The following is a 27,142-nucleotide window of genomic DNA, read 5'->3' as shown; positions in this document are numbered from 1 at the left end:
AGCTAAGAAAAGATTTTGTCCATTCATGCTGGCACCATCTGTTTACAGAAAACATTTTATTTTCAAATACCTGTTAGATAGTGGAGCTATTATATGCACAATAACCAGCCGCAAATTATACCACATAGATCAAAGGAGAACTAGAAAAATTATAAAGTTATTTATTTTCACCCCACTTTTCACTCTCACCTGATTGCCCCTAGCTGCATATATATTCAGTACCATGGGTCTGCCCAAGACCAACTCTGCTCCATTTATTTCAAATTCCATATTTCAAATTACAGATTTCTAATTACGCTACTCTGAATTAGACTAGAATTCTAGAATGCATTTGGCCACTCCTCACTCCTGCAATATTATCATCATCATCTGCACCATCTAATCAAGCTGTCCTCTTCCCACAGGTATGCATTGACTGTCCCCAGGTTTCCCCAGCGCCTGACTGTGACTTGTGAATTTCATTTACTATCCCTGGTATGCATTGAATGCACCCAGCTTTCCCTAGCTCCTGACTGTGTCTTGTGAATTGCATTTACTATCCCTGGTATGCATTGCTTGCCCTACTTTTGTATCCATAGTGTACTTCATTCTTCTTATCTTTACCACACATCTGAGCGGCCTGTGTAACCCCTTCCCCTTTTTATGACCTTAGCTTAAAGGGGGTTTTACACTAAGCAATATCGCTAGCAATATCGCTAAAACGTCACCGGTTTTGTGACGTTATAGCGATATTGCTAGCGATATCGCTATGTGTGATACTTACCTCCGACCGGCTCCCCCGCTGTCCATCGCTGATCGCGCGAGAATGTCCGGCTCCATTTCTCGTCTGTGCATCTGGCCTGGGCAGTCACACCCCACTTTTCACTCTCACCTGATTGTCCCTAGCTGCACATATATTCAGTACCATGGGTCTGCCCCAGACGAAGTCTGCTCCATTTATTTCAAATTCCATATTTCAAATGACAGATTTCTAATTACGCTACTCTGAATTAGATTAGAATTAGACTGGAATTTGACTGTAAGGTAACGGATTAGATAACCACTACAATGTTTCGGTTTCTTCTCACTTTAACCCCATACTTCTCTATTTTGTCAGATCTCCTGTAATCCCCCCACCTAGTAAGGAACTAGTCCTTTCCCCCTCCATCTTCCCTAGCCACCTCACCTTCTCCTCAGAACTGTTCCTCCACATACAATCCTTTTTATCCAGACACACACAGCCACATCATGATCTAACCTGCTCCCACCTTCTAACAATCTGTCTACTACTCCTCATTGCTGGCGACATATCTCCAAATCCTGGCCCTCTTCAACAAATCCCCACACTCATTTGTAACACCCTGCCACGGTCCTATACACGTTTTTGCAACCATGATAACCTTACCGATTGATCCAGCTCTCACTCCTACGGTCCCCCTACCTGGAGCACTATGGAACACACGCTCAGTCTGCAATAAATTGTCGTTCATCCATGACCTCTTCATCAACAACAAACTCTCCTTTCTTGGTATCACTGAAACCTGGCTCACCCCCTTTGACTCAGCCTCTCCAGCTGCATTCTCTTATGGCGGATTCCATCTTTCTCACACCCCTCACCCCGGCAACAAACGTGATGGAGGAGTTGGCTTGCTCCTCTCCAATACCTGCTCCTTTACCCCAATTCTTCTACCACCCTCCACTACTCTTCCCTCATTTGAGGTGCACTCCGTCCGCATCTACTCCCCTTCCCACCTCGAGCTGGCTGTCATCTACCGCCCCCCAGAACTAGCCATCTCAACCTTTCTCGATCACTTCACCACCTGGCTGCTTCACTTCCTTTCTGCTGACATCCCCTCTATTATCATGGGTGACTTCAACATCCCTATTGATGCTTCCACCCAGCTGCCTCCAAACTTCTATCACTCACTGCCTCCTTTGGCCTCACTCAATGGTCCTCCGCGGCCACTCACAAAGATGGTCACACGCTGGACCTTATCTTCACCTGCCTCTGCTCCCTTACTAATCTCACTAACTCACCTCTCCCCCTGTCTGACCACAACCTACTGACATTCTCTTACCTCTCCTCTACTAGTGCTCAACCCCCACTCCACAAACTCACTCACCCTAGCAGAAATCTCAAACACCTCAATTTTCAATCACTCTCTGAGTCCCTCCTCCCTCTTACTGACATAGCTTCACTTCATGACACAGATGCTGCTGCCACCTTTTATAACACCACAATAACAGCAGCACTTGATTCGGCCACCCCCCTCACACATAGCAAAACTCGTACAATCAACAGGCAGCCCTGGATGACCAGCCTGACCAAAGAACTGAGACAGGCTTCCAGGGTTGCTGAGCAGAGATGGAAGAAATCCCGTTCTGCTCAGCACTTAACTGCATACAAGCAGTCCCTCACCAGCTTCAAGTCCTCACTCACTGCCGCAAAGCAAACTTACTTCTCATCTCACATATCCTCCCTGTCTCACAACCCTAAACAGCTCAACACTTTCAATTCTCTACTCTGTCCCCCAGAACCTCCTCCCTCTCATCTCATTACCACTGAAGACTTTGCCTCCTTCTTTAAGCAGAAGATTGATATGATCAGAGAAAGCTTTGGCCCACAGCCCCCAATGCCCATCTTAGCTGCTCAGCCCTGCTCCTCAAAAATCAAATTCTCCACCATGACAGAAGATCAGCTCTCCACCCTCCTATCAAGATCACACCTCACCACTTGCACACTTGACCCACTCCCATCCCACCTCATCCCTAACCTCACCACAGTTTTCATCCCTACTCTAACACACCTCTTCAACCTCTCACTCACAAATGGTGTGTTCCCCTCATCCTTCAAACATTCTTCGATCACACCCGTCCTCAAAAAGACCTTCCTTGACCCATCCTCTGTGTCTAGCTATCCCCTGATATCTCTTCTCCCATATGCCTCAAAATTACTAGAACAGCATGTCCATCTTGAACTGTCTTCCCACCTCTCCTCCAGCTCCCTCTTTGACCGCTTACAATCAGGCTTCTGACTGCATCACTCAACTGAAACTGCCCTGACTAAAGTCACCAATGACATACTAACCGCCAAGAGCAAGCAACACTACTCTGTCCTCCTTCTCCTGGACCTGTCTTCTGCCTTCGATACTTTGGACCATTCCCTCCTGCTCCTGATTCTCTCATCTCTGGGCATCACAGGCTGGGCCCTATCCTGTATCTCATCATATCTAACAGACCGAATATTCAGTGTCGCTCTCTCCCACACCACCTCCTCACCTCGCCCCCTCTCTGTCGGTGTTCCTCAAGGCTCAGTTCTAGGACCCTACTCTTCTCCACCTACACCTTCGGCCTGGGACAGCTCATGGAATCCCACGGCTTGCAGCATCATCTCTATGCCGATGACACGCAGATATACCTATCTGGACCTGACCTCACCTACTTACTGACCAAAATCCCACAATGTCTGTCTGCTATTTTAGCTTTCTTCTCTGCTCGCTTTCTAAAACTGAACATGGACAAAACAGAATTCATAATCTTTCCCCCATCTCACTCTACCTCTCCACCAGACCTATCCATCAATGTCAATGGCTGCTCACTTTCCCCATTTTCACATGCTTGGTGCCTCAGGGTGATCCTCGACTCTGCCCTCTCTTTAAAGCCACATATCTAAACCCTTGCCTCCTCCTGCCGTCTCAAACTCAAAAATATTTCCCGGATTCGTGCATTCCTTGACCATGACACCGCAAAAACACTAGTGCATACCCTTATCATCTCCCGCCTCGACTACTGCAACCTCCTACTCTCTGGCCTCCCCTCCAGCACTCTGGCACCACTCCAATCCATCCTTCATTCTGCTGCCCCACTAATCCACCTGTCTCCTGTTATCCCCCAACCTCTCCCCTATTCCAAGCCCTTCACTGGCTTCCTATCATCCAGAGGCTCTTGTTCAAAACCCTAACTATGACATACAAAGCCATCCACAACTGGTCTCCTCCATACATCTGTGACATGGTCTCCTGGTACTTACCCACACGCAACCTTCAATCCTCTCAAGATCTCCTTCTCTACTCTCCTCTTATTTCTTCTTCCCACAACCGCATACAAGCCTTCTCCCGTGCTTCCCCCATACTCTGTAATTCTCTACCCCAACACCTCAGACTCTCGCCTACCATAGAAACCTTCAAAAAGAACCTGAAGACCCACCTCTTCCGACAAGCCTATAACCTGCAGTGATCCTCAGTCTACTGAACCGCCGCATGACCAGCTCTACCCTCTCCTAGTGTATCCTCACCCATCTCCTGTAGACTGTGAGCCCTTGCGGGCAGGGTCCTCTCTCCTTCTCTACTCATGTGTATCTTGTATTGCTCATGTTTATTGTACTTGTCTATATTTGGCCCTTTTGACATGTAAAGAGCCATGGAATAAATGGCGCTATAGAAATGTATAATAATAATAATAATAATAATAATAATAATAATTTGCGCTATGGTTAGATGTACTTGCTAGAGGATAATTATAAAAAGGAAAAGAAAACCGAACAGAAGAAGGAAACCGATAGATTTCCATAATGCGTTGGATTTTGGTTCTTTCTGCTCACTTTACCTGATCGCGTCATCAAGTAAAGAAAGCAATAAATAGGTAACGCCGGGCTCTGTGCAAGAGCACTTGTCACCGGCCGGGACAACGCATCAACTTTCTACAGTTTCTACTACATGCAGCACAAGCTGTCCATCTGCAATATTGCTAAATCAGGGAATATATTTAACCCCGGGAATATATTTAACCCCTTCACTACCAAGGGTGGTTTGCACGTTAACTCCTGGGTCAATTTTTACAATTCTGACCACTGTCCCTTTATGAGGTAATAACTCTGAAACGCTTCCATGGATCCCGGTGATTCTGACATTGTTTTCTCGTGACATATCGTACTTCATGTTAGTGGTAAAATTTCATTCAAATAACTTGCGTTTATTTGTGAAAAAAACGTCGCAATATTCCAAATTTGAATTTTTATGCCCTTAAATCACAGAGATATGGCACACAAAAAACTTGATAAGTAACATTTCACACATGTTTACTTTACATCAGCACAATTTTGGAACCAAAATTTTTTTTTGTTAGGAAGTGTGATAAAACACTCCGGGATCGCCTTTGCTGGGGTCAAAGGTCACGTGCATTCAGCATGAAACTCAGGCGCAGAGCTGGGATTCGGGTGTAACTGACCCTGGGTCAGGTTTATTAACGGTGAAAGCAATGCAAAAGGAAATAAAACATAAAACAAATCCTTGCCTGTCCGGCACTAACTAAACAATGGACAACCTAACTACCAACTGGCGGGCTTCTCCCGTCCAGCCAAACCACAGTTGCAGTGGGCACTGCTTCCACTCACGTGTGTCTCTCACACAGACAGGCTCTCTGTGTTCCCAGGCTGAGACACTCACACAACCACCTGGCATCCTTTTATATCCACCTCCCATTATTCATTAGCAAGCAGGTGCGATACTGACCAGACTAGGCCACATAGGAAAGGAATCTGGGCGAGATATACCTGCCCTCATCCACTATTCCCACATAATTTTCACATATCCCCCCCTTCTGCTCAGACCACTCCGGTCGAGCAATGACACCCGCCAAACAGTGCACTCGGGACAGGGCATCTGCATTTCCCATCTGTACCCCTGGGCGGTGCTCCACCGTAAAAGTGTAGGCCTGCAGGGCAAGGAACCACCGGGTCACCCGGCTATTCCGTTCCTTGTTCAAGTGCATCCACTTGAGAGGGGCATGGTCAGTGATCAGCCTGAACTTTCAGCCCACCAGGTAATATTTGAGGGCCTCTAGAGCCCACTTAATGGTGAGGCACTCTTTTTCTACGACTGCATACCTTTGCTCGTGTTTATTCAGCTTCCTGCTGAGATAGAGGACTGGGTGTTCCACTCCGTCCCTCACTTGTGAGAGTACAGCCCCGATACCGGTATCAGAGGCATCCGTTTGTACCACAAACTCACTGCGGAAGTCCGGAGTCACCAGTACGGGCTGAGAGCAAAGTGCCCGTTTTAGGCTATGGAAGGCTTCTTCAGCCGCTAAACTCCATTTAATCATGACGGAGTCTTTCCCTTTTGTAAGATCCGTCAGGGGGGTAGCGATGGCTGCAAAATTGGGTATGAACCGGCGATAATAACCGGCGATCCCCAGGAAGGCTTGCCCCTGCTTCTTGTTGACAGGTTGTGGCCAGTCCTGAACCGCCTGAATCTTATCAACCTGGGGTTTAACAACACCCCTCCCAATTACATACCCCAAATACCGGGCTTCTTCTAGCCCGATGTGACATTTCTTGGGGTTCGTGGTTAGACCTGCCTCTCACAGGTCGTCAATCACAGCTTGTACTTTCTGGAGATGAGTCTCCCAGTCCAAGCTGTAAATGACAATGTCGTCCAAATAGGCTGAAGCGTACTGCCTATGTGGCCTCAGGACTCGATCCATAAGTCTCTGGAAGGTCGCCGGTGCTCCGTGCAGACCAAACGGCATATACACATACTGAAATAGACCTTCTGGGGTAGCAAATGCTGTCTTTTCTCTGGCAGCCTCCACCAGAGGGATCTGCCAATACCCCTTTGTTAGGTCTAGGGTCGTAATATACCGGGCTTTTCCTAACCGATCTATCAACTCGTCGACCCGGGGCATGGGGTAGGCATCAAATTTTGAGACCGCATTCAGTTTCCTGAAGTCATTGCAGAACCGGATGGTGCCGTCCGGTTTAGGAATTAGCACAATTGGGCTGGACCAAGCACTGTGCGATTCCTCAATGACACCTAACTCTAACATTGCCTTCACTTCTCGGGAAACGGCTTCACAGCGCGCTTCCGGGATTCGGTAGGGCTTTACATGAACTGTGACACCAGGTTCCGTTACGATGTCATGTTTTATTAGCGTAGTCTGCCCAGGTTTTTCTGAGAAAAACTTTTGGTTGTGAAGTAGAAACTGCCTGACCTCAGTCTTTTGCCGCTCCGAGAGAGTCTCTGCAACCCGTACTTCCGGTACGGTATGCGAGCAGACAGGACGGGCCAGCTCCGCTGACAAAGCAGACCGATCCTTCCAGGGCTTTATCAGATTTACATGATAAATCTGTTCAGGTTTCCTTTTACCTGCCTGGTATACTTTGTAGTTTACTTCACCAACTCTTTCCTTGATCTCAAAGGGGCCCTGCCACTTTGCCAGGAACTTACTGTCCACCGTGGGGACCAGGATCAACACCCTATCTCCGGGTGCAAACGTACAGATCTTGGCGCCCCTATCATAGATTCTTTTTTGGGCTCCTTGAGCCTGTATCATGTGTTCTTTGACGATAGGCATAACAGCCGCAATACGGTCCTGCATTTGTGTGACGTGATCTATCACTGTTTTAAACGGAGTGACCTGACCCTCCCAGGTTTCTTTTGCAACGTCTAACAGTCCGCGAGGACGTCGGGCGTACAATAACTCGAAAGGCGAGAATCCCGTGGAAGACTGGGGTACTTCCCTGATGGCAAAAAGCAAATACGGAAGTAAATAGTCCCAGTTCTTCCTATCCTTGTCTATCACCTTTCTCAGCATCTGCTTCAGAGTTTTATTGAACCGTTCGACCAACCCGTCTGTTTGAGGGTGATACACGGATGTGCGTAACGGTTCGATTTGTAACAATCGGCAGAGCTCCTTCATTACCCTGGACATAAAGGGGGTCCCCTGGTCGGTGAGTATCTGTTTTGGTATACCGACCCGACTAAACACATGCACCAGTTCCTTGGCAATCATCTTGGTGGCCGTGTTACGCAAAGGGATGGCCTCCGGGTAACGAGTGGCATAATCCAAGATGACCAGGATATGTTGGTGTCCACGTGCAGACCGTGGAAGGGGCCCAACTAAATCCATCCCAATCCTCTCAAACGGGACTTCAATAATAGGTAGGGGTACCAAAGGGCTACAGAACCGGGGCTTAGGTGCAGAGGCTTGGCAGTCAGGACAAGACTCACAATATACATGGATATCGTGATGCATGCCTGGCCAAACAAAACAGTGTAATATCCTTTCAGTGGTTTTCTGGACTCCCAGGTGACCTCCCATCACATGTCCGTGGGCCAGGTCCAGCACCTGCCGCCGGTAGGGTTTTGGCACGACTAATAGTTGCACCGTATCTTCCCCCTTTTTCTCTATCTGATAGAGTAAATCATTCTCCAGAACCATGTAAGGATATGCCAGCCTAGAGCCAGGTTCTACGGGTACCCCAATTATCACTTTTACATTTGTCCTAGCCTGAGAAAGGGTAGGATCCTTTATTTGCTCGCTTTGGAAGTCATCTTTCTGAACTTCTAAATCCGGCAAACGGGGAGGTGGATGGCTGTCAGCCTCCTCCTCTTCCCCGGTCTCCTCCGTATCACCCGCCATGACTGAAAACGGGAACTGCAGGTCATTTCCCGCAGACTCTTCCCCCGAGTCTTCCGGGGAGACCTCTTCCCGGGGTTTGGGACCCACACGCGCCCTGGGAGAAGAATCATGTACACTATTACCCAAAGGCATCAACTGATTCTCCCACAATTGCCAGAAGTGGGGAAAAATCCCGGCCCAGGATAACATCATGCAATAACGCCGGGACGAGTCCCACTTTATGTTGCACAGACCCATAGGAAGTTGTAATGCATATGACCGTGGTGAGGTACGAACAGGTGTCTCCATGCACACACGTTACAGAAAATTTGTCTGATTGTCCAGTCGGGGCTGACACCAGACTGGCCTTCACCAGACAGCAAAAAGCAGTCGACAGCACAACGGAGGATTGGATGCCAGTTCAAAAGTTCATGGACCCAAATGAACAATAGTCCAAAATAAGGAAGAGGAACAGCATCCGGTCTGGGTGAAAAATTGTATCAAAAATTTATTCTGCCAGTATAAAATACAACGTTTCGGCCATATTGTGGCCTTTTTCAAGTATAACATAACAGTACATATGGTGGCCTTTTATAATGTGGCACATCCAATCACCATCTAGGTAACACCCATCACAAAGAATCTATATATAAAATACATATAAATACATCCATCAGTTACATGTATATTCAATAACACAGCTTATCCAATCGTTAACAATGATAATCATAACCATATTAAAGATATTACAAAAACATCTCATATATAAACATCAATCCCCAAATCAGCCCACCAATAGTCGTAATGCATCAAAGGTATCCATAGAAATAACACACCAATCCCTTGCAGTAATACATATCCATATATGAACCGCCAATCCCTAGTCACATAATAGTGGCGCCAACCCCAATGGACCAATCCTGTGTGGACTCACAAACCCTATATCGGCAGAGTTCCCTCTCCCCATATGACAGCATCAGCTAGAGCCAGGTCACATCAGGAGCGCAGCCTGATGATGCGCGCTACATGGCCACAGCGAGCACGCCGCCCATCCCCGCCCAGGCCCGGTCACGTGAAGACTCCATCACCGAACACCACGCATGCGCGGTGCCATGTGAGGAATCAGCCATACGACCCGCCCACCGGGGAGGACCGCGCACGCGCAGAGGCCCAGAGCGCGCGATCACATACAACACTCCTTTGTAAACCCGCACATGCGCTGGTAGATAAGAGCAAATGTAAAGCCACATTTAAATTAATGAGTCCACACGAATAGACCAAAGATGCTCCCAAAAAAAAGACATTTAGAATCAAAAAACCACATCCATGGTAAATTTAATAATATTCCGTACTTCATGAGATTCATAAATCTCCATCTTATATTTGTCTGTATCCATAACAACTACCGCACCACCTTTATCTGCAGCTTTTATCGTAATAGCAGTGTTCTTTGAAAGATTATCCAATGCCTGTTTTTCAGAGTATGTAAGATTCCCCCTATGTTGACCCCGATAGGGTTAAGATGCTGAAAAAAAAGGAGTTGAGATGGATATCGATTCTTGATACGTTGCAACCAAGGGGTTTGAACTTGGATTACAATTTGCATACTTGTGTCACCTAATCCCTCATCTTGTGCCATTATTCTTTGTTAGGATATATATTTACTTATGTGGCTATTATGGTTTTTTAATTAAATATTTTTTATTTTTTAGTGTCTATAGGTGATACATTTGAAAGAGTGGAGGACACGGGGACTGAACAGTCCTGAAATCATGAAGAGGATGTTGTCCTGTTTGAATTTTGTCGTTGTTTCTTGCCTGCCATTCCCCGTGCCCTCTTTTTTCTTCTTTTTCTTTTTTCTTTTTCTTTTTTCTTTTTTGTCAATATCCCAGTTTTGCTCCTTATATAATATACAACATTTATGAATCTCATGAAGTACGGAATATTATTAAATTTACCATGGATGTGGTTTTTTGATTCTAAATGTCTTTTTTTTGGGAGCATCTTTGGTCTATTCGTGTGGACTCATTAATTTAAATGTGGCTTTACATTTGCTCTTATCTACCAGCGCATGTGCGGGTTTACAAAGGAGTGTTGTATGTGATCGCGCGCTCTGGGCCTCTGCGCGTGCGCGGTCCTCCCCGGTGGGCAGGTCGTGTGGCTGATTCCTCACATGGCACCGCGCATGCGCGGTGTTCGGTGATGGAGTCTTCACGTGACCGGGCCTGGGCGGGGATGGGCGGCGCGCTCGCTGTGGCCATGTAGCGCGCATCATCAGGCTGCGCTCCTGATGTGACCTGGCTCTAGCTGATGCTGTCATATGGGGAGAGGGAACTCTGCCGATATAGGGATTTGTGAGTCCACACAGGATTGGTCCATTGGGGTTGGCGCCACTATTATGTGACTAGGGATTGGCGGTTCATATATGGATATGTATTACTGCAAGGGATTGGTGTGTTATTTCTATGGATACCTTTGATGCATTACGACTATTGGTGGGCTGATTTGGGGATTGATGTTTATATATGAGATGTTTTTGTAATATCTTTAATATGATTATGATTATCATTGTTAACGATTGGATAAGCTGTGTTATTGAATATACATGTAACTGATGGATGTATTTATATGTATTTTATATATAGATTCTTTGTGATAGGTGTTACCTAGATGGTGATTGGCTGTGCCACACTATAAAAGGCCACCATATGTACTGTTATGTTATACTTGAAAAAGGCCACAATATGGCCGAAACGTTGTATTTTATACTGGCAGAATAAATTTTTGATACAATTTTTCACCCAGACCGGATGCTGTTCCTCTTCCTTATTTTGGCCTTCACCAGAGTCACCACACTTCCCGAGTCTAACAATGCCACCACATTTTTGCCATCAACAGTTAAATCACACGTGTTTTTCCACATCCTTTTGAACAGCATTCACACTCACTTCCCGTGCAACCATAGACATGCGGTTTTTAGAGTCTGTGACGTCGCACTGCATGGGTTCAGTAGTGACCGGACAGTTCGCAGCAATATGTCCCATCTCTTGGCAGCGGAAACACCTAACGGGCCCCTTGCTTAGACCATAGTTCGTTACTCTCGGCCTCGCAGTGCGGGCAGTCCCGTTTTCCTCCCCCACTGTCTTATGGATTTTTCCATCTCCCCTACTCCCTGGAACAGTCTTACCGGTTCCACGTGGAGATGATGAAGAACGAGGTGGGGTAGCGTCGTCTCGGAGTCCTTCCGCCACGGAGTAACGTTCAACCAGATCCACCAGTTGATCTCCCGTCTTAGGATTTCCATGGCTTACCCACTTCCTCAGGGCTGGCGGTAGAGCTCTCAGGTACTTGTCCATGACGACTCTCTGGATTATCTCTGGCGCTGTCAGCACCTCGGGTTGTAGCCACTTCTTCGTCACGTGGATCAGGTCGAACATCTGTGACCGCGGTGGTTTATCCGGCTGATAAGTCCATTGATGCACTCTCTGTGCACGGACAGCGGTCGTCACTCCCAGCCGGGCCAAGATCTCGGCTTTCAGTTTGTCAAAGTCCTGCGCAGCTTCAGGCTCTAAGTCATAATAAGCCTTTTGGGCCTCACCGGAAAGAAACGGGGCAATCAGGCCGGCCCATCTTGCCTTCGGCCATTTTTCTCGCAACGCCGTCCGTTCAAACGTAGTCAGGTATGCCTCGACGTCATCTTCTGTCGTCATCTTCTGCCAGTACCGACTCACGTGAATCACTCTCGACTCGGCTTCCAGGTTAACCTCAGGTAAGCTTGCCAAGCGCTGCGCCACCTGCTGGAGAAGCAAACGATCGGTAACTGTCATGTCCACCAGCTCCTTCAGCTGGGCCATCATCACCCGATTAGCTTCTTGCTGGACGGCGGTGGACTGTACCAGCGCTTTCACCACGTCCTCCATGCTCATGCTTGCAACGTGATGCCCGCGTTCTCCACCACAATGTGATAAAACACTCCGGGATCGCCTTTGCTGGGGTCAAAGGCACGTGCATTCAGCATGAAACTCAGGCGCAGAGCTGGGATTCGGGTGTAACTGACCCTGGGTCAGGTTTATTAACGGTGAAAGCAATGCAAAAGGAAATAAAACATAAAACAAATCCTTGCCTGTCCGGCACTAACTAAACAATGGACAACCTAACTACCAACTGGCGGGCTTCTCCCGTCCAGCCAAACCACAGTTGAAGTGGGTACTGCTTCCACTCACGTGTGTCTCTCACACAGACAGGCTCTCTGTGTTCCCAGGCTGAGACACTCACACAACCACCTGGCATCCTTTTATATCCACCTCCCATTATTCATTAGCAAGCAGGTGCGATACTGACCAGACTAGGCCACATAGGAAAGGAATCTGGGCGAGATATACCTGCCCTTATCCACTATTCCCACATGATTCTCACAGAAGTTATAAGGGTTAAAAATTGACCAGCGATTTCTCATTTTTGCAACACCATTTTATTTTTACGGACCACATCACATTTGAAGCCACTTTGCGGCGTGTATATGATAGAACAAAAAAAAAATACTTCAGGTTCAATTTTTTTTATTTTACCAAGGGTAACAGGAGAAATTGGACAATTATTGTGCAATTTGTCTTGAGTACGCTGATACCCGATATGTGGGGGGGAATCACTGTTTCGGCGCATGGCAGAGCTCAGAAGGGAAGGAGCGCCGTTTGACTTTTTCAAAACAAAAGTGGCTGGAATTCAGATCGGACGCCATGTCGCATTTGGAGAGCCCCTGATGTGCCTAAACAGTGGAAACCCCCCACAAGTGACCCCATTTTGGAAACTAGACCCTCCAAGGAACTTATCTAGATATGTGGTGAGAACTTTGAACCCACAAGGGCTTCACAGAAGTTTATAACGTACAGCGGTACAATTAAAAAATCTTATTTTTTCCACAAAAATGATCTTTTCACCCCCAATTTTCATTTTACCAAGGGTAACAGGACTCTAAAAGTTATTGTGCAATTTGTCCTGAGTACGCTGATACCCCACATGTTAGGGTAAAGCACTATTTGGGCGCAAGGCAGAGCTCGGAAGGGAAGGAGCGCCATTTGACATTTTTGGCTGGAATTGAGATCGGACACCATGTCGCGATTGGAAAACCCCTGATGTACCAAAACAGTGGAAACCCCCCACAAATGACACCATTTTGGAAACTAGACCCCCCAAGGAACTTATCTAGATGTGTGGTGAGAACTTTGAACCCACAAAGGCTTCACAGAAGTTTATAACGTAAAGCGGTACAATTAAAAAATCATATTTTTTCCACAAAAATGATCTTTTCACCCCCAATTTTCATTTTACCAAGGGTAACAGGACCCTAAAAGTGTTTGTGCAATTTGTCCTAAGTACGCTGATACCCCACATGTGGGGGTAAACCACTATATGGGCGCATGGCAGAGCTTGGAAGGGAAGCAGCGCCATTTGACGTTTTTGGCTGGAATTGAGATCGGACACCATATCGCGTTTGGAAAGCCCCTGATGTACCAAAACAGTGGAAACCCCCCACAAATGACACCATTTTGGAAACTAGACCCCCCAAGGAACTTATCTAGATGTGTGGTGAGAACTTTGAACCCCCCAGTGCTTCACAGAAGTTTATAATGCCTGGGTGTGAAAATAAAAAAATTGTATTTTTTCCACAAACATGATCTTTTAGTCACCAACTTTTTTATTTTCCCAATAGTACCAGGAGAAATTGGACCCCAAAAGTTGTTGTCCAATTTGTCCTGAGTATGCTGACACCCCATATGTGGGAGAAAACTACTGTATGAGCACATGTCGGGGCTCGGAAGGGATGTAGTGACGTTTTGGAATGCAGACTTTGATGGAATGGTCTGCGGGTGTCATGTTGCTTTTGGAGAGCCCCTGATGTACCTAAACAGTGGAAACTCCCCACAAGTGACCCCATTTTGGAAACTAGACCCCCTAAGGAACTTATCTAGATGTGTGGTGAGCACTTTGAACCCCCAAGGGCTTCACAGAAGTTTATAATGCCCGGGCATGAAAATAAAAAAATCATATTTTTTCCACAAACATGATCAATTAGTCCCCAATTTTTTTATTTTCCCAAGGGTACCAGGAGAAACTGGACCCCAAAAGTTGTTGTCCAATTTTTCCTGAGTACGCTGATACCCCATATGTGGGAGAAAACTACTGTATGGGCACACGTCGGGGCTCGGAAGGGAAGTAGTGACGTTTTGGAATGCAGACTTTGATGGAATGGTCTGCGGTTGTTGTGTGCGTTTGGAGAGCCCCTGATGTACCTAAACTATTGAAACTCCCCACAAGTGACCCCATTTTGGAAACTAGACCCCCCATGGAACTTATCTAGATGTGTGGTGAGCACTTTGAACCCCCAAGTGCTTCACAGAAGTTTATAACACCCAGGCGTGAAAATAAAAAAATCATTTTTTTCCACAAAAATGATATTTTTGCCCCCAATTTTTTATTTTCCGAAGGGTAACAGGAGAAATTGGACCCCAAAAGTTGTTTTGCAATTTGTCCTGAGTAGGCTGATACCCCATATGTGGGGGTAAAACACTGTTTGGGCGCATGGCAGAGTTTGGAAGGAGCACCATTTGACTTTTTCAATGCAGAATTGGCCGGAATTGAGATCAGACGCCTCGTTGCATTTGGAGAGCACCTGATGTTCCCAAACAGTGGAAACCCCTAATTCTAACTCCAACCCTAACCCCAACAGACCCCTAACCCTAATCCTAGCCCTAATCCTAGCCCTAATCCTAACCCTAGCCCTAACCCTAACCCTAGCCCTAACCCTAGCCCTAACCCTAACCCTAGCCCTAACCCTAACCCTAATGGGAAAATGGAAATAAATACATTTTCTTTTAATTTTATTATTTTTCCCTAACTAAGGGGGTGATAACGGGGGTTTGATTTACTATTTACGGCGGTTTTTATGTTTGACAAAAGCATATACAAAAGAGGCAAATGTGCACAAATGGAAGTGGCAATGTGTGCTCCGGGGGCACCACAAATCTCCAGAGCGCCGACCTGGGGAACGAGTTGTGTATGGGCATATTTGGGGGTAACTCCAGCTGGTAAGTCCCCGGGCCGAGGATGGCCGACACCCGATATGGCCCGATCACCTGAGAACTCCAGACCCCAGCAACACACTTCCACTGGATGTTTTTGGTGGCCACCCATACATACTCGTTCACACACAGGTCCAGACCTGAACGTTTATTGCCACACATTCGTTTGCCACAAGATGGTGAACTCTTTACAGAACTGACAACAGAGGCATCCCCCTGTGTCACCACACTCACACCCCGCAATTCACAGAGGGAAACACCACCCTCCGACCCCTCCTACTATGAGGCCTGCATGTCTCAGGGTCGGCTAATGGCAAGGGTTGAGACTTACACCTACTCCTTGGCAGCACCTCTGCTGCCCCCACTGGAGAGGAAGGGGATGGTTGTAGAGAGACGGCAGAGACAGTAGTCCCAAGGCAGCAGCCCTCACACGACTGATCCCAGCTGACTACTTCCCTAGACCGCCAATCTATTACCGGGTTGTGTTTTTTTCCCCAAGGGAGGCCTAAAACAATAGGTACTGGCATTCCCTCCAAGACGTAGCATGACAGGGACTCCTCATGATGTCCCATACGCAGAGGTTTGTTATCCACGACTTGGGTCAACCTCCCCTGGCTCAGTGGGACAGAGTCAATGGCCTGGACGCTTAGGGAATTGACTAGCATCCTACACCTCAGGCCATGAGTCTGGACAAAGCGAGCATCCACCAGGCTGACTCCTGCTCCACTGTCCACAAGCACCAGTTTGCCCTTGGGTACCCTGTCAACCACCACTTCTGCTGACATAGTACCTTGAGAGGGCAAAATGCAGGAAATGTACACTCCCTGGTCGTCTCCTTCCACACGACCAGGGGAACGCGGCTTCTTAGCTGGAACAGATATTTTGGCGCGCGTTGGGCAAGCCTTTAGGACATGATCAGTCTGCCCACAGTAAAAACATGCCCCCACCACTCCACAAACTGTAGGCAACACTGTAGGAAGATTAGCTCCTCCTACTTGTATTAGTTCGTCTGGAGGTTTGGCACGCACTGGGCAGGCTCCTATGAAATGGCCAGGCTTCCCACAGGAAAAACATACCCCCACACCACGGTGAACCACAAGCAACCCGTTTTTAGCACCAACTACTCCGAGTTGCATGGGTTCCTCAGTCCGCACTGGTGTGTCCTCCCTAGCGAGGACTATAGGGGGCACATTTGGTGTATGTCTCTCCCTGAGGCGTCTATCCAGTCGGATGGCAAGGGACATGGCAGCCTCCAGCGACCTGGGGACGGCGTACTGCACCAGAGTATCCTGCAACTTAGGAGACAGACCCTGCACAAAATGACTCCTAAGTGCAGGGTCATTCCACTGCGTGTCAGTGGCCCACCTCCTGAACTCTGAGCAGTACTCCTCAGCAAGCTGGGCTCCCTGCTCCTTTTAATAGGAAGGAGGTGAGGGTTAACACCTGCTGGCTAATTTAACGTGTAGTAACCCCAGCGGCCACCGGAGGCAAAACCCATTAACAGCACCTAGGTTGTAATAACCCCAGCGGCCACCGGGGGGCAAAAACTAACATTAAGCCAGAGGCTTGAAGAAAAAAAAGGTTATATGTGAGCCAGATCTGCCACAATCCAAGCATGGATTGTGACAACGCCTCTGTCTTATTCCATTAGAAATACTGAAGCCTTTAGAGGGAAAATTGTTCTCTATGGCACTGGCTGATAGATTAGTGTATAGGGCTAAATTTGGCAAGAATTGCTGACACATAATTCCAATTTAGCCTATCAAAGGCTTTCTCTGCATCCAGGGAGATAAATGCTGGGATTTCTTTCTTTTTCTATGCATGATATTATGTTGATAGTGCTAGTGACATATGTTAAATGCCTTCCTTTTACAAAACCAACTTGATCTCTGTGGATGCAGTTAGGAAGAAATTCTGCTATTCTGTTTGTAATATTTTTTTTTTATTTTAATGTCTATATTTAACAAAGCTATATTGATCTATAATTTGAGACCAGGGTGGGATAGTTTATGGTTTATGGATTATTGATATTGTGGTTTAAATATTTTCCCGTAGGAAGTCACTATAAGAGATGAGCAAAATTGTTCAGAAAACATTTGCCAATCTCAAATTTGGCACGAACGTTGCACATTCAGATTCGTGTTTGGATTCCCAAGCTGTTTTCTTAAAAATTGGTAAAGGTTGGACAAAGTTCGGTAAATGACTGAGTTCACTAAGGGGTCTTTCAGACCTCAGTGTTTCCTGTGGCAACACGGGCTGCAAAATGTTCCTGTGTAATCAGTGTGACACGTACCAGGGCCTGGGAATCAGCTGTACTATTCGCGCTGCTCCCCTGCATCGGATGCTGAAATGAAGACAGTTCACATCACTGTCCCCTGATCATGCTGCAATTAACACTAGCATGGGACAATGTGGAGAATTTTATTCAACTGTTAACAGCAAGAGCAGGCCCTGTAGTTTTGATAACCAGTCAGGCAAAACTGATAGCTGAGGTCTGCTACCCTCAACTGTCATCTTCAGGAAATTTGGTTATCAAGACAAGAGGGATCCTGTATTTTTTAATTATCTAAATAAATAATTTAAAAAAATGTTGTGTGGTCCTTTCCATTTCTGACAACCAGCCAGGCTAAAGCAGACAGATGGTGACCATTGATATTCCCCCCAGCCTAAAACTAGCAGCCTGCCACTGCCCCAGAAAAGCCACTTCTATTAGATTGTGCCAATTTTGTTGCTGTGCCCGGCTCTACCCACTTGCCCTGTGGCAGCGGCAAGTGGGGTTTATATTTGTGGTGTTGATGTCCCCTTTGTATTGTCAGGTGACATCAAGCCCACAGCTTACTAATAGAAAGACGTCTATAGTTGAATTGTAAATAAACACACACCAAGAATAAAGTCTTTTAATTGAAAGAATGACACAGAATCTTTTAATGAATCTAAATTAATCCAGACTTACGTCATTGCCCATTCCACTGAAGCCATTGTTTCCTTTAATAAAACAATAATAAAAAACACCCATGTCTGGGGATAAACAGTTTTCAACCTGGACGGTGCCAAGATGTGACCATCTAGGCTGAGAATCACCGAGGATTGAGTGACTAGCAGTGACGTGATCGAGGTTTTCGACGGTCATCTGGCCCCTGAACTGCAGTTACCTCAGTGAGATCAGCGCTGCACCATCAGACTTTTTCTCACTGTGTTAGCTGTGATCTCACTCCATTTATATGGGATAGATTTGAGTCTGAGAATACTGTTTACTTCTGAAAACTATTTTCTCCAGCTCAGTGTCTCTCTAGGAAGGTCTGTAAAAACTTTTATGTCCTGAAATGGTGCTGGCTATTTGGAATTTCTTCTCATGTAGTCCATCAAATTTTGTTTAGTTTGGTAAAAGTGGAACCTAGCCATAACCTTTCTGGATGTTTCTCTAGAGAGGAATTTCGGTTTTGGCAGTATATGCACTCTGTCTATTAGATCTAGTAGACTTGTAGATCTAAGGCTTTGTGGACCTTAATAAAAGTTGAGAAATTAATTGGCACCATGTTTTCTGGGATACCACTAAATTTGACATTGTTATAGCGGTTTTGATCCTCTATGTCTGATAGTTTTAGTTTCATCTCCTTTACTGCCTGTTTAAAGAATATATGTCCTTTTTCAAACTCATTGTGTTTAACTGTAATTTTGTCTACCTTTTTTCATATTCTAGTACCTTGACTTTAATAGAATCCTTAGAGGTTTGAAGAGTATCTTTTTTTAAAATATTGTTTTCCATTTGTTTATCCCTGTCAATAAATTGTTTCATAAGTTGTTCTATCAATGCAGATTCAAGTGTATGATTATTTCAAGTTGGAGTGTATTTGATCTTTGAGGAAGGGGTGGATATTTAGGGTGTTGTTCATCAGGTGCACTGTTAGGAGAAAAATCGTCCGATGCGTCACTGGAGTCAGATTTATAATTGGAATATTTATCTTTTGCTAAGTTGCTATCTTTATCCATTTCTTTTCTTTTGACCTTCATAAGTATTATTTCTTTATTTAGAGGAACATTATTTTTACTATCCTCTTCCTGCAAAGTGCTTTAATCTTTCCTCTGCGAATCTGTATAGCTTAATGATTCTGAAGTAGATCTATTCAATCAGGTTTAAGAGGAATATCTTTATAATCTTTTACAGATGCATTTTTTTTTGCCTAAGGGTTTGTATATCTGAAATAGCTTGCTTTCATGCTGGATATAGTGGTAAATATCAATCAAATTACTTGAATCAGCACTGTATTTGTGTTCAGATTTTTTGGGGGGGAATTACACCTTCTTTCCTCTTATTCTACATTGAAGTACAGTAGCTGAATCATGACCTTTAGTTAGCTTTTTAACATCCCTTATATTCCTCTATGGCCGCTTTATTGCCGCTGTCAAACTGCCCGTACTGCTGACTTTTTAAATTGTTTTCTATATATCAATGCATTGGTGATTAGTGATTTTGTCGGCTCTGCTGCAACTGAGAGCACAATATTATCAATGTATGTATGGATACCTTTTTTTATGTCCATGGGGCCTTCTTTTGAGGGAATGATATGGCATTAATCCTGTCTTTGAGACTGGGGTCTGCAGCAAGCATGCTCTGTAGTGCTGATTTCTTCTGTTTCAGTGCTGTTTTCACAAGTGATGATGTTTTTTACAGAAATGCATATTGTAATCCTGGGATAAGATCTGATAATCTGGAGAAATCTAGGCTTTTTCCAAGTATCTGGAATCCTAGGTTTCCTCTTAAAGTGCCAGGTCTTCTATGCTTGATTGATAATCAAGGCTCTTGATAGCTGCAATGGATTGATGCAGGGGGATCTTATTCTAATTTTGTGAAAAGCACCTGTATTATCATCAAAAAGTTAATTTATTTCAGTTCTTCAATACAAAAAGTGAAACTCATATATTAGAGTCATTACAAGCAGAGTGATCTATTTCACGTGTTTCTTTCTGTTAATGTTGATGATTAGGTCTTACTGCCAATGAAAACCCAAAAGTCATTATCTCAGTAAATTAGAATACTTTATAGCAAAGGCTTGAAAAATGATTTTAAAATCTGAAATGTTGGCTTACTGAAATGTATGTTCAGTAAGTGCACTCAATACTTGGTCGAGGTTCCTTTTGCATCAATTACTGCATCAGTACAGAGTGGCATGGAGACGATCAGCCTTTAGCACTGCTGAGGTGTTTTGGAAGCCCAGGTTGCTTTGATAGCAGCCTTCAGCTCAGCTCTTCTGCATTGTTGGGTCTGGTGTCTCTCATCTTCCTCTTGACAGTAGAGAATCTATGGGGTTAAGGTCAGGTGAGTTTGCTGGCCAATCAAGCATAGTGATACTGTTGTTTTTACACCAGGCATTGGTACTTTTGGCAGTGTGGACAGGTGCCAAGTCCTGCTGGAGAATGAAATTTCCATCTCCAAAAAGCTTGTTGGTAGAGGGAAGCCTGAAGTGCTCTAAAATTTCCTGGAAGACGGCTGCGCTGACTTTGGTCTTGATTAAACACAGTGGACCTACACCAGCAGATGACATGGCTCTCCAAACCATCACTGATTGTGGAAACTCCACACTAGACCTCAAGCAGCTTGGATTGTGGCCTCTCCACTCTTCCTCCAGACTCTGGGACCTTGATTTCCAAATGAAATGCAAAATTTACTTTCATCTCAAAACAACACCTTGGACCACTGAGCAACAGTCCAGTTATTTTTCTCTTTGGCCCAGGTAAGACGCTTCTGGGGTTGTCTATTGGTCATGAGTGGCTTGACACAAGGAATGCAACACTTGTAGCCCATGTCCTGGATACAGGGCTGGATTAAGGGTAGCCAGGACCCCGGGCTGTTCAGACTCTGTGGGACACCTGTCATGTGACGGGGTCATGTGACGGGGTCATGCGATGGGGTCATCATATACCTGAAACAGATTATTCCAGAAAAAATAGTTGCTGAGTGAAGCTATAACCTGTCAAACATCCATTGATGATGCGGAGAACAAAACAAATTCCAACATGCTGCGTTTGGCACAGGTCGCCGCACCATCAAAACGACGCATGCGGAGGCATCTGCATACTGCGGCACGGCCTGTGTACCCAATGCTAAGGATAGGGTACGCAGGCTGCATGCAGAAGTATGCGGCCATAGGCGGAGCTCACCAGAGGAGGCGCGACAGGGGGCTGAGCTTCATGGAGGAAGTCCACAGCCCTCCGCAGCTCCTCCATCCGCAAATGTGAAACCAGCCTGACCTCATTCACATTGTGCAATTTTCTTTCCCGACGTGATAAATGTGTTTCTTCCACTCAGGCAGAAATGTGGTGGCTGCAGAGGACAAAGGACTGAGCGGAGCAGGAGGTAAGTACAGATTTTCCCTTATTTGTGCAGCACCTATGGGCCATTAATTAGGAGCTGCTAGAAGCGGACAAACCCTTTAAGTGCTTCCAGGAAGTGCATCTGCAAACTGCTCACTACCAAAATATGAATAATATATGGGAAGAAATATAAAAAATAAATAAATAAGCCACATTGTGGATGAAATGATCTGTGAAGTAGGCCTGTTTGTTTTTTCATCATACTGTGAGAAGGGTCGTAGTGGAACAAATAAAAATTGGTCCAGACATATAGGAAGAACTATATCAACACCGGACTTCAAGGGGACCTCCTTGTATCCACAGAACCGGTGATAAGTTTATGATCGCTGGGGGAGGGGGAGCCTTCCGATCCAAAATTCCCCTTTATAAATGGGGGTCAAACGGCTGTAGAAGTATCAGACGTGTACTATTGGACCCCTGGAGGTCAATGACAGTGGTCATGTGTGCTCTACTGCTCCATTCACACAGTGAATTGTAGAACCCTTGTTCTTAAATGAGTGGGAGGTTATTTTTTCGGAACCCCAGTGATCATTTATTACTTTTGCTATGGATAGATGGTAAATGGTGCCAATTTACAAGCGCTGGCCAGACCCTACAGTCATCTGATGGGTATATTGGGGGTCCTGAATCCTCCCAAAAGATGATGTGAAGGGAGAGATCAGACCCTGTGGGTTGTCTGCGCAGCACTAGTGGGGACAGTTGAGTCTGACTCCAGCTCCTTCCTGTCCCTATGGAAGACACATGTGTGCTGGGATTTCTATGACTTGCTTGTGGCAGTTCCCTGCGGGGGGGGCAATGTGACCCCATTCACCTGCAGTACGCTGCGAAGTAGTGGGGGCATACAGACATCTTCAGCCTAGGCCTCATTCACAGGGCTGCTAGATGGATGTGGGTCCCCATCTCCGGTCCCAATAACAGGCCTTGTACACCACACCTGCTGGGTGTCCTATGGGTGCTACGGCGACTTGCGAGACCCTCGAGTGGACATTTTATAAAACAGAAGTGAGTTTCAGATTCTGAAGAGAGTCTGACCCATGTGACATACCCCCAATGGCAGAGGGTCTTCACAGTGGACATCAGTGGTGGTCTGTGCTCACAGATCTCATGTATACCCATCATTCCTATATGGAGAGCCCCTCTAAGCTCCTGGTGGTCCACACCCTGCACCATACAAGGGTCTATACTGCAGCCTCCCCATCCAATAGCTCTCAGGGCATGCTAGGAGTTGTGGGTCTGTACCAGCTAGAGTACCCAGCAGCGTGGCCTGCACAGTCCATGACATGGCTGCCCACACCATGCCCCTTCCCAGGACAGCCACCTCCCGGCGCCGGTACCTGAGGGGCCCCTGAGCAGCTCGACCTCCTCCAGCACAGCCCGCGATCCTGCGCTCATGTCGGCCACTCAGGTCTGTGCTCCGACGAGGCTGAAGATGAACACAACCACAGCACTTTCTGTTCCCGCAGCCAGGCGGCCTCCATGTGGGCAGGATCTGGCACGGGGCATCATGGGAGTTGTAGCCCTGGACTGACTGAGTGCAGCGGGAATAGTCATGGAGAGGGACGGTAATGCTACAGTGCAGACACTTTCAGGAACTTTGATGTGCGGGAGGAAAAGGGGGCAGTAGCGCTGGCGGTAGCACCGCTGTGAGAGTGCGGCAGGCAGCAGGGGTGGCCAGATTAGTCTGTCTGTCACACTTTATAATGGGGCAATTTACCCTGAGCTGGTGGGCCCCCCCACACCACTAAGCCCTGGGCTACCGCCCAGATTGGCCTCATTATAATCTGCCACTGCCTGGATACGTCTGTGTGTGGTGGCTCTTGAAGCAATGACTCCAGCAGCAGTCCATTACTTGTGAATTTCCCCAAAAATTTTGAATGGCCTTTTCTTAACAATCCTTTCAAGGCTGCGGTTATCCCGGTTGCTTGTGCACCTTTTTCTACCACACTTTTTCCTTCCACTCAACTTTCCATTAATATGCTTGGATGCAGCCCTGTGTGAACAGCCAGCGTCTTTAGCAATGACCTTTTGTGACTTACCCTCCTTGTGGAGTGTGTCAATGATTGCCTTCTGGACATCTGTCAGGTCAGCAGTCTTCAACATGATTGTGGAGCCTACTGAAACAATCTAAAGGACCCTTTTAAACTCTCAGGAAGCCTTTGCAGGTGTTTCTTGTTAATTATTCTAATTTACTGAGATAATGACTTTTGGGCTTTCATTGGATGTAAGCCATAATCATCAACATTAACAGAAATAAACACTTTAAATAGATCACTGTGTTTATAATGACACTATTTAATATGAGTTTCACTTCTTGCAATAAAGAACTGAAATAAATTAACTTTCTGATGATATTCTAATTTTGTGAAACTCACCTGTAGATGTGTACCCGACTATTAAGACCCTTAACAATAAGTAGATATTTTCCAAGACTGGTAAATCCTTTTTTTTCCAAGATGTAGAAGATATTAGATAACAAGGTCTCTTTCAGTTCGCCACCTGTTGCTGCACCTAGAGCTCCATGACAGCTGTGATATGTGAATACAGGGACAAACTGCTTGCGTATGTGTTTCCACTGAATTCCTCAGGAATTAAAAAGGGTTTTTCAAAGTTGGTGGCTCTTTTTTGGGGGGCCTAATCTAGGAACCAATGGGATGTAAATTATAAATACTTGCTTCCATGCAAGTTACTCTGTGATAGTTGTGATGTCTAGTTGTAAAATAGACTTGCTGTTCCCTCAAAATACTACTGGGTCTTACAAAGCTGGAAAGGTCTTTTTGCAGTCTATTGAGTAGTGTTGAGCGATACCACCCGATACTGAAAAATATCGTATCGGAATGGATCGGCCGATCTAAAAAAAGTATCGGGTATCGCCGATTCCGATCCCGGAAGTCCCATTCAAGTCAATGGAACTGAAATATCGGAATTAAAAAAAAACCTTTCTTTCCCTGTAGGTTAATTCTACATGAAAAAACACAACTAATAATAATGTAGAATGTATTGTGGGAGGTGTAGGAGACATTAAAGCCATAGAGGTTTAGCCCAATCAAATGGAATAGCAGGAATTAATTATTTTTTTTTAAAGACGTTTGGAGTTACAAAGATATTTACTATGTTAACCTCTTTTATATTTTGTCTGATATGTATGTTTCACTACTTCCATGCTCTTCACCTTCTTTTTTACTTCTCTCACACTTTCTCCTTCATCATCCTCAGCAGCATCTTTTTCATCAACTTCTTCTTCACCTTATTCATCTTCTTCTTCTTCTTCTTCCTATTTTTTTTTTTTACATTCTTCATATTCTTCTTATTCAACTATTATTCTTCTTCATATTCTACTTCTTCATCTTCTTCCTATTCTTCTTCTTCATCATATTCTTATTTGTGTCAGGCATTTCTGTAGTTGTAATCTATAAAAGTTTGAAGATTACACCTTCCATTCAGCCTGTGACAACAGATTTACAACAGGATTTGCCTGCGTTCCGTTTGGCCTGCAGCAGCAGGCCTTTTCCAGGGGCACCACGAGGAGGAACGGACTCACCCCCATACACTGCTTAGTCTTCTTCTGCTTATAAATTAGATAATATCATTTGCTCTGCTTTTTAGTCTTATGCTTAATGTTCTTCTGCTTTTGGTTTTTATGCTTCTTGGTCTTCTGTCTCTTGTTGTTCTGCATCTTGGTGGTTGTCTTCCTGTTCTTTGTCCTCTGGGTCATCTTCTTCAGGGTCAGCTTTTAGGTATTCTTCTGTGTAGTCTTCAGGGTCGTCATCTTCAGGGTCATTGTCAGGGAGATCCAGAGTGAGAATCAAAAACCATTTCCATAAGCTTGAACATGGAAAAGTAGCAGAAGGTACAAGAAGGCTGAGGAACTGCCGAGAACCAGCTGACGGTACTGGAACCCGGAGGGGCAGCAGAATGAACAAGAGCCAATGGCACAACTGTGGACCAACTGACGTTGCTGGAACACGGTTACTAAGCAGGAGGTACCTGTGCTCCAAAGCACTACCAAGGACCAGCAGACGTTGCTGGAACTCGGATACCAAGAAGGAGGCACCTAGGGCAAAGGCACTGCCGAGAACCAGCTGACGGTGCTGGAACCCGGATGGGTAGCAGAAGCTGCAAGAGCAAATGACACTAGCGAGGACCAGCTGACGGTGCTGGAACCCGGTGGGGCAGCAGGAGGAACAAGAGCCAATGGGACAACCGTGGACCAGCTGACGGTGCGGTAACACGGTTTCTAAGCAGGAGGTACCTGTGCTAAAAAGCACTACCACGGACCAGCAGACGTTGCTGGAACTCGGATACCGAGAAGGAGGCACCTAGGAAAAAGGCTCTGCCGAGAACCAGCTGACGGTGCTGGAACCTGAATGGGTAGCAGAAGGTACCCATGATCAACAAAGTTGCAAGGCCGCGAGCAGGACGCAGTTTCCGAAACCCACAGTCCTACAGGGGGTGCTTGTCCTACTGGCACTACGGAACCAGCCTTTATTACCAGAACCCGCAGCCCACATAGTAAGCCCCGAAACTGCAGGCACCATAGACTCGGCTAACCCGACCACAACACGACAGGACAACGTATTGGTGGCAAAGTGACGTTGACACTACCCGGAAACAGCAGGCGTGCTGGAACCAGGCTGGGCAGGAGGGAGTGCCCGTGCCAAAGACACTTCCGAGAACCAGCTGACGGTGCAGGAACCTTGATGGGTAGCATTAGCTACAAGAGTCAATGGAAGTACCGAGAACCAGCTGACGGTGCTGGAACCCAGAGTGGCAGCAGAAGGAACAACAGCCAATGGCACAACCGTGGACCAGCTGACGGTGCTAGAACACGGTTTCTAAGCAGGAGGTACCTGTGCTAAAAAGCACTACCAAGGACCAGCAGACGTTGCTGGAACTCGGATACCGAGAAGGAGACACCTAGGCCAAGGGTTCTGCTGAGAGCCAGCTGACGGTGCTGGAACCCGGATGGGTAGCACAAGGTACCCAGGAAAAAAACAAAGTTGCAAGGCCTGAGCCCCAGTAACTCAGGAACAAGTGTGGATTGTGCAGACGCCACTTCAGAGCAGCAACTGGCGGGGTTGGAGGCCAGGGGAAATACTAGAGACAGTGGAGCCAGAGGCCTAAGTGGAGCACGGTTAAAAATCAGTAGTAGTTTGAGTGTGGATGGAGCAGGAGACTTTGCTGTCCACACAGCAGGGGAGCAGCAGGCATTACTGAACCCCAATAACACAGGAGCTAGTGTTTTTCTCTGTGCAGACGACACATCTGAGCGACAACTGGCTGTGTTGAAGCCCAGGGATTATAGTTCAGGTGGT

General features: G+C 46.1%; 1 protein-coding gene across 1 annotated transcript in view; it reads right to left on the bottom strand.

Moving 5' to 3' along the window:
* Positions 1 to 27,142, bottom strand: part of LOC141098685 (cytochrome P450 2D17-like) — a 225,095-nt gene that overhangs the window by 90,555 nt on the left and 107,398 nt on the right. The gene's annotated exons all lie outside the window — the stretch shown is intronic.

This window comes from Dendrobates tinctorius, unplaced genomic scaffold, assembly GCF_039654945.1.
Source record: "Dendrobates tinctorius isolate UK_male_01 unplaced genomic scaffold, ASM3965494v1 ptg000094l, whole genome shotgun sequence".
In the NCBI taxonomy this organism is placed as follows: domain Eukaryota; kingdom Metazoa; phylum Chordata; class Amphibia; order Anura; family Dendrobatidae; genus Dendrobates; species Dendrobates tinctorius.
The sequence above is the reverse complement of the archived record's forward strand: the minus strand, read 5'-3'. Positions and strand labels throughout refer to the sequence as shown.